The 16713-nt window shown below is 42.1% G+C and overlaps 2 long non-coding RNA genes across 2 annotated transcripts; both read left to right on the forward strand.

Annotated features, from left to right (window-relative positions):
* The first annotated feature begins 6488 nt into the window (after positions 1-6488).
* Positions 6489-7803, forward strand: LOC124648798. The gene is made up of 3 exons (XR_006986456.1): positions 6489-6744; positions 6931-7028; positions 7559-7803. It is a non-coding gene; the product is annotated as an uncharacterized LOC124648798 (long non-coding RNA).
* A 5868-nt stretch (positions 7804-13671) lies between these two features.
* Positions 13672-15340, forward strand: LOC124706569. Its single transcript, XR_007004480.1, has 3 exons — positions 13672-13747; positions 14504-14776; positions 15095-15340. It is a non-coding gene; the product is annotated as an uncharacterized LOC124706569 (long non-coding RNA).
* The last annotated feature ends 1373 nt before the right edge of the window (positions 15341-16713 follow it).

Below are 16713 nucleotides of genomic sequence, written 5' to 3' on the forward strand. Positions count from 1 at the left end.
TATGGCACTCATAACTTTTTTTTATATACATGTATTGTTTCTCCTATTTTGTGTGAATTGTTACGTAAACCACCACATTTTGACTTCATCATGTGCCTCTCTTTAGCACGACGCCCAAGAACATCGAGGAGTGTCTTCGGCACGAGGGAATGCATTCGATGGTTGAGACTATGGGGCGACGCCAAATTGTCATCGATGAAGCTGAAAGATAACACACGACCGAGACCATGTGGCGCCACCATGGTAAAAAAAAATGACGCATTGTGTGGTGACCCATCATACCACCGCGTGGTGTAGTATGCAAGTCATTTACATAACACCAATGAAACATCGTACCACTAGTATTACAATCCTCAGAGTGGTACAACAGAAACATTTGTGGGGCCAAGGAATGTCTATAGAATTACACACATACTCTATACAGAAGATCATCACAACCTCCTACTTTACAGTGAGATAAAACTGCAAATAAACTCCAGAAGAACAACTCGTAGTCTAACTTATCACTAACTCTATATATAGAGGGGCTATGATTGGATTCTAGTTACGTAGGTCCTAAGATTAGGAAACTAGTTCCCCTCTACTTATAATTTAGGTTTCTTCATGGTGGATGTAATGATTGACTCCGTCTGGCAGAGTCCTATCTCTTGAAGTAGTTGACTCCTCTGTCTTCGAGTTTTATTGTAGATCCTCGTTCGATGCCCCCAAGTCTAAGTAGGGGGTCAAAGAATGGTGAGTACGAGTGTACTCAACAAATTCATTATAGGAAAATAGGTGTTTAATGCAATAGCTACAGCCATAGACCAGGAAGTCATAGGCAATGCATGTTTATGTAAACATTTCTTCAAAGGTTGTTTTTATTCTGAATAACTATATCCGTCAACCTTCACCGGGTGTCTAGAACTTCATGAAGTTCCTTTCCGGCCGCGTTCGTAGTTCTAAACCCGTATCAGGGAGTGACAAGCCACAATTTGATACACTCAGCAGGTGTGTTGCTTTACCCATAAGAGAAGTTATCCTTGTTGCCAACCGAGCGTACTTTCCTGTCCACACTTCCTTGGTGTTAGGCCCAATATAAGGTCCTTGTCAATCATTGTATTTCTCCGTGATTTCACACACCCACCCGTATTGTAGTTCCGGTCTTAGATCCTTGTCGATTCCTTTGTCCGACCTCGATTCTATGCTCCCGCTAGACCACGGACTCCTAAGGTAAGCACCTTCACTAGGTCTTCTACAACCCATCATACACCACGATAACATGAGGACTTCGGGGTTTCCACCACTCCGGTTGCTCCTTCCTGGATGCAATCGCTTCCGATAAAGTGTGCCCATTGATGTATATAAGGAAGAAATACAACTAACTACTCCGTCCTATTTTAGATATTATGGTTAACACGAGTAAAGTGCATCGCCGCAAGAATCATTGTACGACATTGATTGTTAATCCTAGATGAGTAACCCAATTGCAATGGAACATCCACCATCAACTCAAACCATGGTTCCATTGCCCACCACATAGTCATATTCATAATTGGAAAAGTAATATTTGCTCTGTAATGTAAGAGTGATAGTAATTTGCAAATAATTTGATAAAAATAATTAAGGTGACATGAGCAAGTGATGAACTTGCCTTTCTTGACTACAAGATTATGCAGGCAAGATTTCCATACAGGATAACTCCAAATTCCGAAATAGCATCACCGTCGTCCGGTAAGGACAATGTTTAAAAAAATAGCATAATGCTATAATGCATAGTATGATATGCAATCGTACTAAGCGTGACCTAACCCTGATGATTTAGGATTAGTGAGTTGTGATGATTGCTTTAGGGTGTGTTGCACTTTTAGAGTGATTCTTCAAACAAGGTTCTTATTATGGTTTTGTTAACTCGGTATCATATACAAGTGGTGTAATAGAGTATATCAATTATATTAGCACACAAGGAATAGTAATTGGCATAGTGTTAACAAATAAAGAATAGTGGTTAGTTTTAATACTATAGGATATGGTTAATGATTACTTCTTATTTACTTCAAAAGAATAACTATTGAAGAACATGTTATATAAGGAACAATAAGTATTTCAAGTATAAACTATTTGCTTCTATGGTTTACTATGGTTCTCAATTGAGTGTCCTAATTAAGTATTATATGGATCCTAAGCAAAATGAAGTTAGATGCATCTAGTATTTCTAGGGTTTAGTTAAGCATGAACATATAAAGTGAATACCTCCATGAAGTATTGTTATTATGGTTGATCACAATGATGTGATACTAAATAAGGGTGTGGTTAAGGTTGATGACTTTGAGAATAAAAACTAGGGTTTACAACACCGTCTCAAGGGTTTCACTTAAGTAAGTATGAGGTAGATCTTTAAATGAAATGAGTTTCTAATTATATAGTAGTTGGATGATTTACTTGAGCATTAGCACATAAGGTACATCATTATATATGGTTGCTACTTTAGTTGATCAAAATGGAATTATATCGATGAATGATGATTAATAGTGATAAGTATCAATTAGGGTTCATCATGAGGTGGTATTAGTTGGTCATATAAGATCTTATTCAAGATGAAGACATGGAATAATAACTTGATTTATATTTGGGCTAGTATGATCTTAATAGAACATGAGCATGCTTTTGTTTTCTTAGTATATATATATGAGTAAGGTTTAAGTTTATATGATTACATTTCATAAGCCTCCTAGGGTTTTAGGAGTGAAAGCAATCTAGTGTCACATAAAATTATGGAGTTAGGGTTTTACTCATAACTGAACTAGGGTTTTCTATTTGTCCAACCATTGTTGAGAAATCATTTGTTAAGTAAAGTTGAAATTAAGAAACAACTTTTAAGTTCAAGGTAATAATGGGTTTATCATTTTTCTTATTTGTATATAAAAAATGATAAATAAGGTAAATACAGTTTAGAGGTTTAAATACTAACAATGGTAAAATAAAATTACTTTTGATGTTTTCTTTATTATATAAATTACTATTGCTTATTTTAGAAGTTTTACTAATTATTGAATTTTCTTGGAATTTAGGACAAGAGAAAATACTTTAAATAACAAACCCTAAATGATTAAATATTCATTTTAATTAAAATATGATATTATATTTTTAATGAATAGAGTTTATTTTTATGAGCAAAGTCCAATGGTCGGAGACACGGAAATGTTGATTGCCATCAAAAGGCACCACGAATACTCTGGTGGTAAGGGAGTGCCTCGACCGACGCCATTTCCACTGGTGGCACGGAGGAAGGGTTGGGCGATAGCGAGATGGCACGGAGGAGGGTGGGCACGGATAGGAACATCAAATACACAACTCTGATTTGACACTTGATTCACAAATAGGGCTATATCGGTCGAAGATTCTGAACATGTAGTGCCAAACTCAACTTCGAGGCCACCATAACATTTTTCTACAAACTTGTCATATTGTTGTACAAGATCCCTTTTCCAATGAAAACACTGCCGATATGCGGGGGATCGAGCCCACACTTCCTCCGGTGCACGACCTTCGATGCGAGGCCATCATGTAGACATCATATCCTTGGCCCTACCTACCAACCGTTCCTCCTTATTTGCTCGCCATGGCGCCCGCTCACGCACCAGTGCCACCATGACCGCTCCCAAATCACACTCGTTCTCTCGCCCCATCCCTCACGCACACATCCGGCCATGACCGCGCCCAAACCAACACGAGCCGCATCCCGACCACGCGAGCGCCACCGCGACCCACAAGCTTGAGCTCTAGCCCGCCGCCTACATGCAATGACGGCCACTTTGATTGCATACCTATGAAAAAAGCAAAAAAAGACCCGGAATTTTAGGGCAAGATAATGCAGGAATATTCCAACAAGAGGGAGGAGGGGGCGGCAAATTTGGGCTCAAACGCATGGCGCGAGGCGAAATTTTGGTTAAGACCTAACTAAATGCGCTGCGCATGGCTTGATCTGAATTGCCCTAAATTTTGGTTAAGACCTAACTAACGCGTGACGGTAAATCTGGTTAAGTACAAGCCCCACCGAAACCCTCCTCTCGTCCCAGCGCTCCTCCCCAAATTCGCCGGCGCCGCCGCCGTCGCTCCTACCCTCGATGGTGCCTCGTCTCCCCCACCTCCGGCGTGTCCCTCCTCCCATCCGCCGCCCCTTTCTCCGCCACCAGTGCGCCAGAGCAGATCGTACACCGCCGCCATCTCCCTTCCCGGAGTACCCAACATCAAGGGAGGCGCCCCGGCCCGCCTCCTCCCCGCAGCGATCCACATCGAGGGAGGCGCGAGAGGATCCGCCTCGACCTCTCGATCGGCCCTGTGGCCGGTGGCCTACGAGCTCCACGCGTGTGGGTGGCCTGCGGATGCGACCGGGTCGGCGCGACGGTGTCTTTCCGCGACGTCCGTAACGGCGGACGACGGGAGTGACGCTGGAGCTCGCGGCGGCGCAGGAATGGAGGCGCGGTGGACCTGCTGCCGCCGGCAACATCTCCGGCTCACTGCTGCCGCCACGACTCCGTCATGCTCCTGCCGGTCACCTCCTCTAACCTGCTGCAGCCCCGTGAGCCCCCTCTCCTCCATGTTGTCCTTCTATATTTTTTTTTGTTTATTTTTATCACGTTGAGTGTGCTAGCAGTGGAGAAAACATGCCTTCCTCTTTGTGAATCCGTTGTGTGCCATGGCGCTCTAGGTCGTGATGTCATGTATGGCACACGATGGGCCCATCAAAAAAATGTATGGCACGAGGATTGCTTGGATTACTGCACAAATCTGCGGGAAATGTTCTTTCTTTTCTCGTCCTGGTCGATCCTCTTAGTGTTGGTTGGAGCCCGTCAACACTATAACCGTGACTAATAAATAGCTTAATCGCATGTTTCTATCCATTCCATCTTATTTTGTGTATTAGTAACTAGCTCTTCATCCCCGACAAACTGAACTATCCACAATCTTTGTGAAAGCGTGCTCACTGACTTCTGATAAAATGAGCTCATTCTAGTAGTAGCTTTCTCTATGCTGAAGAATCCCATGCTTGTTCTAGTTAAGTGCATATTACTTTCTCATTGATTCAGTACTTGTTCTACTAGCAATTTATATGTTAAGTGCATGTCTAGTTGTTTTGTGTATCCTTGAGAATTCCCGAAGCTAAATTCTATTTATGCTTTTTTGTTTGAGGTGTTGGTCAACTAACTACAGCATGGCATGATGACGTGGGTGGCTGCTGCGGTGGAACGATGTCCCATCTGGGCTTGAAAGTCTCTCCTTGCCTGGAAGCCACTCCTGCGTCGGGACATTGCTGGCTGGCTGCTGAGCATGGCGGCCAGGACGGCGACGGCAAAGCGCCCTAGCAGCAGTAGCAGCGGCAGAGGCTGAAGCCGGCGCTCTAGATGGAGGACCTCCCCCATGTCTTCGATCTTCACACGCCATGGTAAGCCTCCCGATCTGTTCTCCTATCCGTGTTTAGACCTAAAAATGCAAGATTTCAGCTTGCTCATGCTTGTCCTCGTGCAGATAAGGAGAAGGGCTTGGTGACGCTCAGTTTCATGCCTTTAATTGGATTAGGGTTAATGATTCTACTTCTGTTTAGGGGAGTTAATGGTTTTAGTGGGTTCTAGCTTCTGTTAAATATTTGGGCTACAGTGCCTGTATATACATATTATGATCACATAAATAGAATTTTTTTATATATTGGAATCTGTCCATTTCCTTTTGTGGAAGAACAAACAAGCAAATTTTTTCCTTTTTAGCTCTGAATGAATAATTACTCAAGCTGAATGTCTGCAAGATGTGTTAAAACCTATGCTGCACTATATTTCAACTTTGTACTCCTTGTCCAGGTTATGCTGCACTTTGTCGTGTTATTGTCTGCATCTGCATATTTGTGTCATTTTAACTGGAAATTGCATTTCTTTTAGTTTGAATCTTCTAAACATTTTATATTTGCAAGTTTATCTTGGTAAATTAGCCACTTGTTGTGTCTCTTGTAACTAAACTCGCTTCTCTACGTAGTGAAAAGATATGCTAAGCTTCTGCGCGTTCTGACTTTTTTGTGGTTTTTATTGTCAGGTCTCTTGTATTCTAGAGAAGAAAACTATGTGTGCTTCGGTAATGAACATAGTCTGGAACTTTTCAAATTGAAGGTAAGTATATTTTCTGAAATTTCTCTATTCAGATTCTTATATACATCCTTAACTGAGGTTTTTCCTACACACACAGAAGCAGCCGCAGAGTTACTACAGATAAAAGAGCAATGGCGCACAAATTTGGTAAGTTATTGGACGCTCTTCCTCAGGCGATGTTTAAAGGTTTGTTTGTTGGATCCAAATGAATTAAAACTTTGTAGAAGTAAATTGGTGAAGCCTGCGATGCTGTCCATTCTAGCACGTTTCTTAACATACCTATCAAATTTGAGCACATGTTAGTATATTTTCTGGAAGTTCTCAGTTCAGATGCTCGCTGAAAAGATATTCTAAGCATCCGGTTACAGCAGGTGCACGGGCTAGCTGATGTGAAGAGGCGGAAGGTTGAATGGCAGGAGTTGCATAGATAGACGGCTGGTGTCGACCATGTGCAGTGGTGCTCTATTGCCGGTGACGACGACCAGCGATGCCACCACACAGTGCGCCCTCCTGCTCAGGCCTTCGCGCCACCCGGACCAAGAGGGCACCCCTGCCCCGGCCTAGCTGCAGGACAACACAAGGCTGTCGTTGTTGTTGTATGAGTTCGTCGACGCACTTCTGCCATTTGGAGGTATAAATCCATCGTTTCATGTATTTTTTTTGTGGTTTCAAGTGTTGCTTGTGCAAAGCACCTACCAGATAATGTACTTACCATATTGCTTACTTCGTAGCCTGTTCTAAGCATTGCTATAATAAATCTTACCATTATGTTACAAAGTTTGTTGATACTATTTGCTGTTGACTCTTTCTTAAGCAGCCGGAGGAGTGGATGGGTCAGAAAGATAGGTGGGCAAGTTCTCGGAGCAGTACACCCGCTGGTCCAGCATCACCTCGGTCACCTTGGTCGTCGTCAAGGTCCTGTGCCTGTTTCAATTCCTCTTTTGTGGACTCTAGTCTCATGTTTCTCTAGCTGTAGGTTTAATTTTTCAGATATAGAAGACCCCTTTTCTTCCTTATGGGGTCAACTAATCCCTCTTGTTTCATTTTTGTATTTACTTTGTGTAGTTACTCCGCTAAATATGTGAATCAGGAAAACATCAATAATTATAGTGCTTGCCTGAGTGGCTTGTTCTCCATCTAGAAGACTGCAATTGCAAGTGAAAAGAATAATATTATCTCATAACTTTTTTTCCAGAAAATAGTTATTCCACTGAAATTTTCTGAGTAGCTGGTTACATATATCTTGAAAATTGCAATGCAATGAAAAGTATAATATTTCTTTGTTTTTTCTTCCAGAATGTAGGTAGCCAATCGATTTTAGATCGGAGATTCGGAACTACTATCATTAGTTATAAAGTTGAAGACGCATGTAAACATATATGGTGTGAAACAACATCCACATATGGTAGTTTGTCATAGTTCCTGATATATTATTGCAAAAGCAGGTTCTGAAGAATGGTGCTGAGGTGAAGTTGCAGAGGAATGCTTCGTGCGTCTTGCAAGCTCCAACTGGTAACGAAGTTGCAGAACAATGTAGCTGAGAATATTTGTACCTGCCTGGTGGAGCTTGAGCTGGTGCTACCGGCATCCACTACGACCTGCTGCCCATGCCTTCGTTGACTGGGACGTCTCCTACAGCACCACGTCCCCCATCGGCGTGCCACAGAAGGTCTTGCTTTCTCGCTCGGTTACTCCCTATTTACCTTGGGCTGCTCGATGTATGTATGCGTTGAGTGCGAATGAGGCTCTTTACTGAAATATTCGATTTTGTTTACTACCTTGACGTGATGTTTGGGCAAATCTAATGCTTTTGAATTATTGAAGATGCGATGCTTTATAAAGTTGGTAATTGTCCTTATATGCAATATGTAGTGTTGTACTGAACTCAAACTATGCTTTGTCACACTTTGTAAAGAACAAGTCTTGGTCTTTGTTTTGTTTGGTGTCAGCAGACCAATTAAGGTTTAAATGTTATAGAGAGGTTAAGCAGCTTTAAATGACACTAAACTCTGTGCTTCTGTCCGTGGTGTCGACTACTTGTGTTGATAGTCACTGCCATCCACGGGATGCAGTGTTAGGACAATGTTTGCTGCAGGGATTTCTAGCTGTAGAAAAGGTTTTTCGGAGAAGAAATGCAACTGTTTGTCATATTTGGTTGCAAATCAGTTTATTTTCATGTTTCTAGGTTGGTATTGGCCTGAAGCTAGTATGGGGATGCATAACTCCTGGTTTGGTTTGATAGTGTTGCCATTTAGTGTGTTTGGCAAACTAGGGGATCAAGTATGAATGTTCTAAGTTGTGCTAATGGTAGTTGCGGATTCTATTTTCTTCTCTAGTCTCTGGTACTAGCAGGTAAACCTGGAAACGGTTCTTGGGTTAAACAGTTAAATAGTTCGGTTTCTTATTGTGGGCTCGACTAATTCAGGTTGTTACGGGTCTAAAGTGTAAACGGCTTGGTTTGGTTTGGGTTTAGAGAGCAAACAGTTGGGGGTGGTTGGGTCGGGGCCTAAACTGTTGGATTCCTAACAGCTGCGTAATTATGGTCAAGATCCGGTTGCTGGATTGGTTTGTGGCGACCGAGCGGTAGTCATTGGTGCCGACGGAGGCCTTGCCACAACAGAAAGAACGCGCTCAATCGCCTGGCCAATGGTGCTAGAAAGACCACGTTGGCACTGGTGGTAGCCTTGCCGCCGAGCTGCTGTAGCTAGAGCAGGTAAAGGCGGGACCAACAGTGGGGATTCCGACAGCGGCGGGCACCAGGACATTGATGACATGGAGCACACCTGTAGGTGGCGCTTAATTTGGAGAGGATGGTCATGCCGGAAGTGATCTGGGCTTCTCCCTCGTCTGGTCGTCTAGGACATAGTTCCGGCGCAGCAGGTTGAGGTCTGCGCCCTCAAAGTGGAGCAGCATCCTCGGCAACGGTCCCACCGACGTGCTCCTCTCCATCGCCGCCATCGCCAGCACACACTGTCGTTGAGTCTGCTGCTGTTCGGAAATGGCAGCCTCAGCTACGCGTGGAACAGCTGCACCGCCTTGGTCAGCACCGCCGTCGTAAACAACATTCCCGATAGGAGTAGCCCCCGAGGCAACGCGTGACTTCAGGATCTGAGAAGGGGGTCGGGGGCGTTGGGGTTCGCGGCACATCAACGAGGCGGGCGAGGAGTTCTCCCGTTTGGTTCATTGCGTGGGGAGTGCGGGTTGAGCAAATAAAAAGCTTCAGGGTGTATTTGCAAAAACGTCTTTCCGACGCTTTTTTCGGATCGGAGGGAGTAATAATGTTTAGTTGTTTGGAAAAAGGAATTCTAGAGCACCCAACTGTATTTGATATATCACAGTATTTGGCTATTTCTTCTGGATGGTCCATTTCTGAGTTTCACTGTTGTGTATGGATGCAGTATGCAGAGGTGGTTCCACAATGGATAAGCAACGCCGTTTGCAGCAGATTATGAGAGGGGTTCAAAGATCATCATATTTTGCTCAACAGAGAAAATGTGCAACCAGCCTTCTTGTGGCATTGTCGTTGTCTTGGTGCTGCAAGCATTCATGGTGATAAATCACAGGTATCATATTCTCAATCAGTTTTGGACTGCTCATGTTCCAGTATTAGCAGCCACTGATGTTGCTGCTGGATGATGCTGTCAACTTACTCTTGCTGTGCGTATTTACACTTCAACATTTATCATTTATTATCTTCATGACTTCCCCGAAGGTTGTCCTGGCTCCGTGGTTGCCACGGCATATTTGTAACGGCTACTAATACTGTACTCTAAAACACTGAATCAGAAGTCTTTGACTTTAAGATGTTATAGGCCCTGTTCAGCCTGTTGAGCATATGCTCCTTATTTATATTTACTCAGTTTCTGAACTCTAAGATCATCCTTTCCCATTCCTTATTTAGGTGTAATCTTTTGGGTATAAGCATGACTGTTAGTATCATTAAGGAGTGAGTACCTGCTCCATAAAAAGACCATCAGTGACCAAATAAGACATTAATTGTACCTGATCTTATTCATTGGCAGCTCATTCTTATATTGATTAATTGTTTCAATTTGCAGGGCCGTGGTACTGCTGTGACTGGACGTGTCCAACAAGGGACAATTAAAACTGTTGACCATGTTGAGATCTTTGGTTTGTCAGGAGGTATGTTAGAACCCTGTTTGTCCTTTTAAATGCCTGATAAATGTTGCTGAGCAATGCTGGTTAATTAAGGTTTTTTTGTCGTTTCATGACTCTGTAGTTGAATCGGGCGGGCTTCTTTGACCAACACTCTAGTGTTTGCTCTGTCCATAGACTTGAGTAGCTTAATGCAATTGTTGTGAATTGATCTGGGTGAAGTTGCATCCGAGACTGTGCATTGCAAGTCTTATATATTTGTTCAGCCATATGTACTATGGACCATGAGTTAGTGTGTTTTATATTCAACACTTGGCAGAAACTGGTGTGCATTAATTTCCTAATGGTCCACACAAGGTTATTACCTATGCGACCTTGATGTGTCATCCCCAATAGCTCATACATGGTCTCGTCCTAGAAAATACGGCGGGTCATCTCCTCTCGTGCATTCCAGAACACATATACGAGAGTCTCGCAAAAATTATTTTTCCTAATACTTGCTGGGTTTCAAAGTCCGATGGATGCATATGTGCAGGCTCCATTATAAGTTTTTATTTGATGCATCAATTTGCAATTTAAATCTGTTTCTTTTACTCCTTGTGTTTTCCTTAATGATAATAGGAAGAGAAACCTATTGGGAGGGACCTCTTTTTATTGTCTGATGTGCCAATGCTTCTGTGCATCATGTTCACAGGAAAGTTTTTGTAGTATTATTCATACTTACTGATTCTTTTCCTTCTCTTTACAGTTCTAAGGCAAGCACATGTCTAAGGCATGAATTTTCTTAGTTGCCACTGGCTTGTTGATCTTTGCTGGTTCCGGCCTAGCATTTTTTTTTATGTAAGTGGATTCTTTGTTCATTCCATGCGTTCTAGAAGTACATGATGATCTCACCAAAAACTCGTCTTTAACAATAGTAGCTCTTTGGCTACAGGGATTCCAGCTCGGTGCCTTTGAATTTATGTAATGCCACTATGAAGCAGCTTCAGACATTAGCTCAGGAGCTTCCTCGTGTTAGTTATGGCACAGCATAATACATCTTAGACGTGACGATGCAGGGCAGCGAACAGCTCCCAGTGCTTTTGGTTTATTCTGTGCCCTTGATTTACCTGCCAGGTCAAATTTGTGCAACACTTAATGCTCTGTGCCATGATGTCTATGTTGCTTCATTAGACAATCTTCGCCGCTATTTTGATTACAGTTTCCTCCCAGACCTCCAACCGTACTAGGGATAGTGCTTGATATTTTCACCACCTATATGGTTGAATGTTACTGTTGAGAAAATCACCAGCTCATTGCTGTGAGGGCTTGATGTTTCCACACAATGTTTTGTCCATTTAAGCAAATACCTGATGGCTTAGCCCGACAAACATTTTTTTAAAGTTAATCAATGCCTTTTACAAGAACCTAACATCGTCTCTTTCTACAAAGGGCCTTGTTTTTTTTTCGTTCAAGAATTCTGTAGTCCTTCAGATATCCAGCTACCAGATGGACTGAATTATGATTAGGCAAAATGTTGATAAATCATCCTACTATTGTGATGATATAGAATCTACTCTTTTAAGCATATACGCCAAGTAAAACACTGAAAAAAATATTTCACTTAAGAGTGTGACTCAATGCTACTGCTTAATGCTGCTGCTTAATTTATGGCCTGCTCACTAACCTGAATGGTTGATTCTTTTTTCTCTTGTTACATGTCGGGTTTCAAAATATGGTGGTTGCATATTTGCAGGCTCCATTTTGGGTTTTATTCGACTCATGTATGTGCAAGTTAAAATCCACTTATACGTATGGTATACACATATAGGAAAGGGGAAATCTTGTGATATACTTGTTGTTAGGTACCTTCCGAGTTCTGATTGTTTAATGTGCCAATGCTCTCTACATCTTGTTCACTCTTAAACAGAGCTGTCCTTAATTGTTGTGAGCTCTTTCTTAGACCCTGTGTATCTTTTGCTTTCTTCTTTGGATATAACCAAGTCTTCTCAATACTCGCTGATGCAGTTAAAGTGTGCACAACAGAGATTGTTAAACACACGACAAAGTTAGCGAAAAAGGCACCAATAACACGATTTGATGAATTTACATTTCTTCTTTGTGTCATAGGTATCTCTAGTATGGCAGTATACATGCTTAGCTTGTTATTTCAAAATTTTCATTTCTTCTTTGTGTCATATGTACCTCCTGGTTATAGAAATATGCTGTTGGATATATTTTAGAATTTTCTTCCTGCTGCGGTTTGAATTCTGCTTGAACATTGCAAGTACTTGATACTGATTGTTTCTTCTTGTAGATAAACAAACCGTTGCAAGAACAGGAGAGATCATGCCTGTACTTTGTTGAGATCTTCCCATGCTCTCATACGTCCATTTCGGTTACTCTCGGATTAGGTAAATTCTTGGTTTCTTCTTTTTCTTCTACTTGCTCTTTGATACAACGGCCACCAAGCAATGGTTGTTCTGTGCTCCAGCCATAGAGCCTATTACTTACTGGTTCGGTTTTGTGTTGGTAATATTGCTAGGATTTGGTTGTGCATTTTTTTTATCATGATTCAAAAGATGTCATAAAAGTGAAATGATTTGGGTTGATTCAGGTACAGGAAGTCGAACAAGGACTAGCCCACCGGTGGTTGTCCCCCAATTGTGCAGTGTGGGCCTCCCGAAGCTCCTGCTGGTGGTTGCCTGCCCGGGCTGCTGCTGCTCGTGTCCACCTGGAGATGGCCATATCCGCTGGTCAGCCCGCAACTTTGACTACTTCCGCCTCGCTACCGTGTGATGACAGCAAGTTCACCGTGGTGCAACCGTGGAAGCGGTGGCTTCTTCGTCGACGCCGTGGTTTAGGCGAGTTTCTGGTTCTCCCTTTCTTGAAAGCAAATGAATTTAGTGCAAAGCAGCAGACTGTTCTTGCCGTGAGTACCTATTTTTCCTTCTTGGCATTGATAATTTTTCTGTACTTCGATACAGACATATGTTTGTTTTTCTAGAAATGAAAATGTCCAAGATCTGGTCTTGATTTGTTTTTAGTGTATATACTACCTCTGGTCTCAATTAATTGACGCTAAGCACATACCTAACAACATGCATGCACAGGCTCCCGCCGCGTCGATTAAATCCGACCGGAGGGAGTATATTTGTGAAACTGATGTGAATAGGTAAACAAAATAGATGGTTTATGGCTGAATTCCTTCTGAAATTCAGTGAAAATTGACTGAAATATTGTGTCTATAATTCAGTGGGATTTGTCTTACATTGCTTTCACCAAGTTCTGTTGTTTGTGAAGTTGGGACAGTTTGAGATATCTTCGAAATATTCTAGTCCATTCTCTATGTGGATAGTTATTTTAATTCTCCTAGCTATTGTACTTTGCACGTCTTGTACAATTCCTGAAGGCATACATAAGGTGTATGTGTACATGCGGTTCGTGATGGGATCTTTTTTACAGGATGACATACTTGCACAAACTAAGTGATCAGATATATGTCTATTGGCAGGTTTGCATGGTTGATGGCATCATCGGTATGCTCTCAAGATACCCACCCACATTAGCTATTGGAAGATACATTTTTGTAGCCAACATTGTGACCTGTGTGGTCAATAGGTTTCTTGCAAATCCTTTGCATGTTGGTATAAATCATGTTAAACAATATTTAAAATAAGTGAAAATACATGTATTTGACATCATAGATTTTAAATGACAACACAGACTTCAAGGTCTGGCTCCGCCACTGGGAAGATATACAGTCCTCTGTGGAAGTCTAAGAAGGTGTAACAACTCAAGCTAGTGAATTGAGCTTGCTTCTTCTACATCTTAATTATTTCTGTGCTTGCATTATTTCCGGTTGCATCACATAAATTAGGACCGCACTGTAAACTCTAGCACTGTGCATGTTGCTGCCATTGCATCACATAAATCACCACTTTGTTTCTGTTACGAGTCCTGAAGATGATGATGCATAGTCCATGTTGAGTTTTGAATGTCAGGTAGCATCTGTTTCGAGATTTAGTAACTTCAGTTGATCATGTACTTGTACTTCTTATGATAGATAATTACTCATGTGGGGTCCAATTGCTTGGCAGCTGCATAAATCGCCCCTTAGTTTCTGCTACGTGCTGTCTAGTTATTCATGTTCTCACGGAATTGCTTCTGTTACCTGCAACGGCATTTGCCCTGTGTGTTATAGCTCCTTTTTTTGTCTACTGATCCAGTGTGTACAAATAATATGCTCATCCATGTGACTACTAACTCATTCTTGCTTATTTGTCTGGTGACAGCTGTTGGGGTGACATAAGTGACCCTCCCAAACCAAAAGAGCATGTGTGAGAGCTTCTTCCCATGCTCTGACACTTCCATTTTGGGACGAGATTGATGCTTCTCCTGATGTGTATATGCATGCCTGCTCTGCTGTTGTGCTGGCTGTGGCTGCCTGCATCTCACGCGAGGTTGTTGGCTTAGCTGGCCCGCGGCTTCGACTACCTCCTCGGCGAGTTCACCACGGCGTAACCATGACGCTCGTGCTCGGCTACAACATCTCCTGTGAGTTACTGGTAAGGCCCTGCTGTAGTATTTCTGGTAATTGAAGATTTAGTGTTGATGGCATGAACTTGCTGTTATTATGTTGCTAGTACCATCAATACCAACTGTTTTGTCGGTATTGTGTCGTATTGATCTTTGTTTGATCTAGATCATTCTATGGTTGGTGGGAGCAATGGATATAAACTTGTGCCAATACAAAGTGCTGATCTTGGCATTTTTTTGGCGCCAATACAATGTTGACTTTCATGTCGAGATGTTCTTTTTTGTTATGTACAGTGCATGCGATTTTGGCATTTACTCTAAAACTTAAATTCCATTTCTAATTTCAGGATGCAAAAGTGGAATAGGATGAGGAAGATTGTTGAGCAGACTCCTAAGTGGTGGTGGTGGACATGGTGGTAAAGGGGGAAGCAGTTTTATTAATGGAAGCGGTGCTGACGGCGGAACTACATATGGTAATGCCGATTTGCCTTGTGAACTTGGCAGTGGTAGTGGCAATGACACCACAGGGTCTTCCACAGCTGGTGGTGGTATAACATGTAACACATATATCAATGATTTTTGGCCCATATTTTGTCTTGGAAGCGCAGTAGATCTTAATAATTTGTCTCTTACATTTATTGTAACTGCATTCCAGTGTTGGGATTGTGGGTGGGTGGCAGTTCAACCGATGCTGTAACTAATGCCTCTGTTGGACTTGGAGGTGGTTCTGGAGGTACAGTTCTTCTATTTGTGCGCACATTGTCCCTAGCGGAGAGCTTCGTCCTTTCAAGTGCTGGAGGCTTTGGAAAAGCTGGCAGTAGTGGTGGAGGAGGGGAAGGATTCACTTCCATTGGTCTCACATTCCTATTGGAGATGAATATGATCCTGTTGCAGCTATTGAAGCATCAATAATTGTATGGTCTGATTTGATCTTTTCTCTGATATCACTTCTAATTTTCTGTCTTCCTGGGTACTCTGAATTTGCAATATGTCTTTATGTCTTTCTGGGCACTTAATTCGGATGTATATAAACTGGACATGCAAATAAGTATTCATGTCAAATACCATTTGCTGGTGGACACTGGTTGGGATGAATAACTGCAACCTCCTTTTAAGTAAGCAAGCACAGATGTTACATGTAGATAATGTATTTTACTCAATCCTTGCATTTTATGACCTGGAGGAATTATGTTTCTTCTCTTTTGCCATTTACAACTTGAATTACTATGTATGTATCACTTCATATGTTGCCATCATTAAAATTTAGCCTTTAATAGTTAATTTCTAGTTGGTGTTGTAGCCGAACTAGTAGTATTTATTTCTGGCATTTTGACTTTTAACTGTTAGTACAGATTTTTGTCCGGTGTTACCCAGGCATTCCGGCTCTGGTGGTGCTTCTGGGCTGGCCGTGGCCTCACGTGCCCAGTTTTTCCATCGCCCCGATGCCAGTCAGTTCTTCGCAGGGATCAGTCTCCTCAACACTTCCTAAGGAACAGGTTAGCTAGCTAACTACTACCTCGGGTCTGTTTTAATTGACGCGGACGTGAACTAGTTAGATGCATGTTCTGAACTAAAGCCGCGTCGATTAAATGCGTACGGAGGGAGTAGATATGATTTGTCACTGTTAATTTTTTTTTGTACTGGCATCTGCATTTGTATGTTATATCCAGTGATTTCATCCGTCGAGAACAGATCTTCCTCTGCTTTGTGCCTTGTATCTCATAATTGTACTGTCGAGTGTAGAATTAAGTACTGTATTGATGGATGTTTATATTTCCCATCTCATAATTATCTATGGTTACCTCTCTTCTTATGGGTGTTATTGGTTAGTAGTTAGTACTACCCAAGGATACCTCTCTTCCCTATCATTCTTTTTATTCTCGGATAAGATGAAACGAGTCTTTATTTGCATGGTCTTTATTTGTTTGGTGATTGGTGTGGATACATGTATTGTCCTATTTGCAGA

The sequence above is a fragment of the Lolium rigidum genome, chromosome 4 (assembly GCF_022539505.1).
Source record: "Lolium rigidum isolate FL_2022 chromosome 4, APGP_CSIRO_Lrig_0.1, whole genome shotgun sequence".
Lineage (NCBI taxonomy): Eukaryota > Viridiplantae > Streptophyta > Magnoliopsida > Poales > Poaceae > Lolium > Lolium rigidum.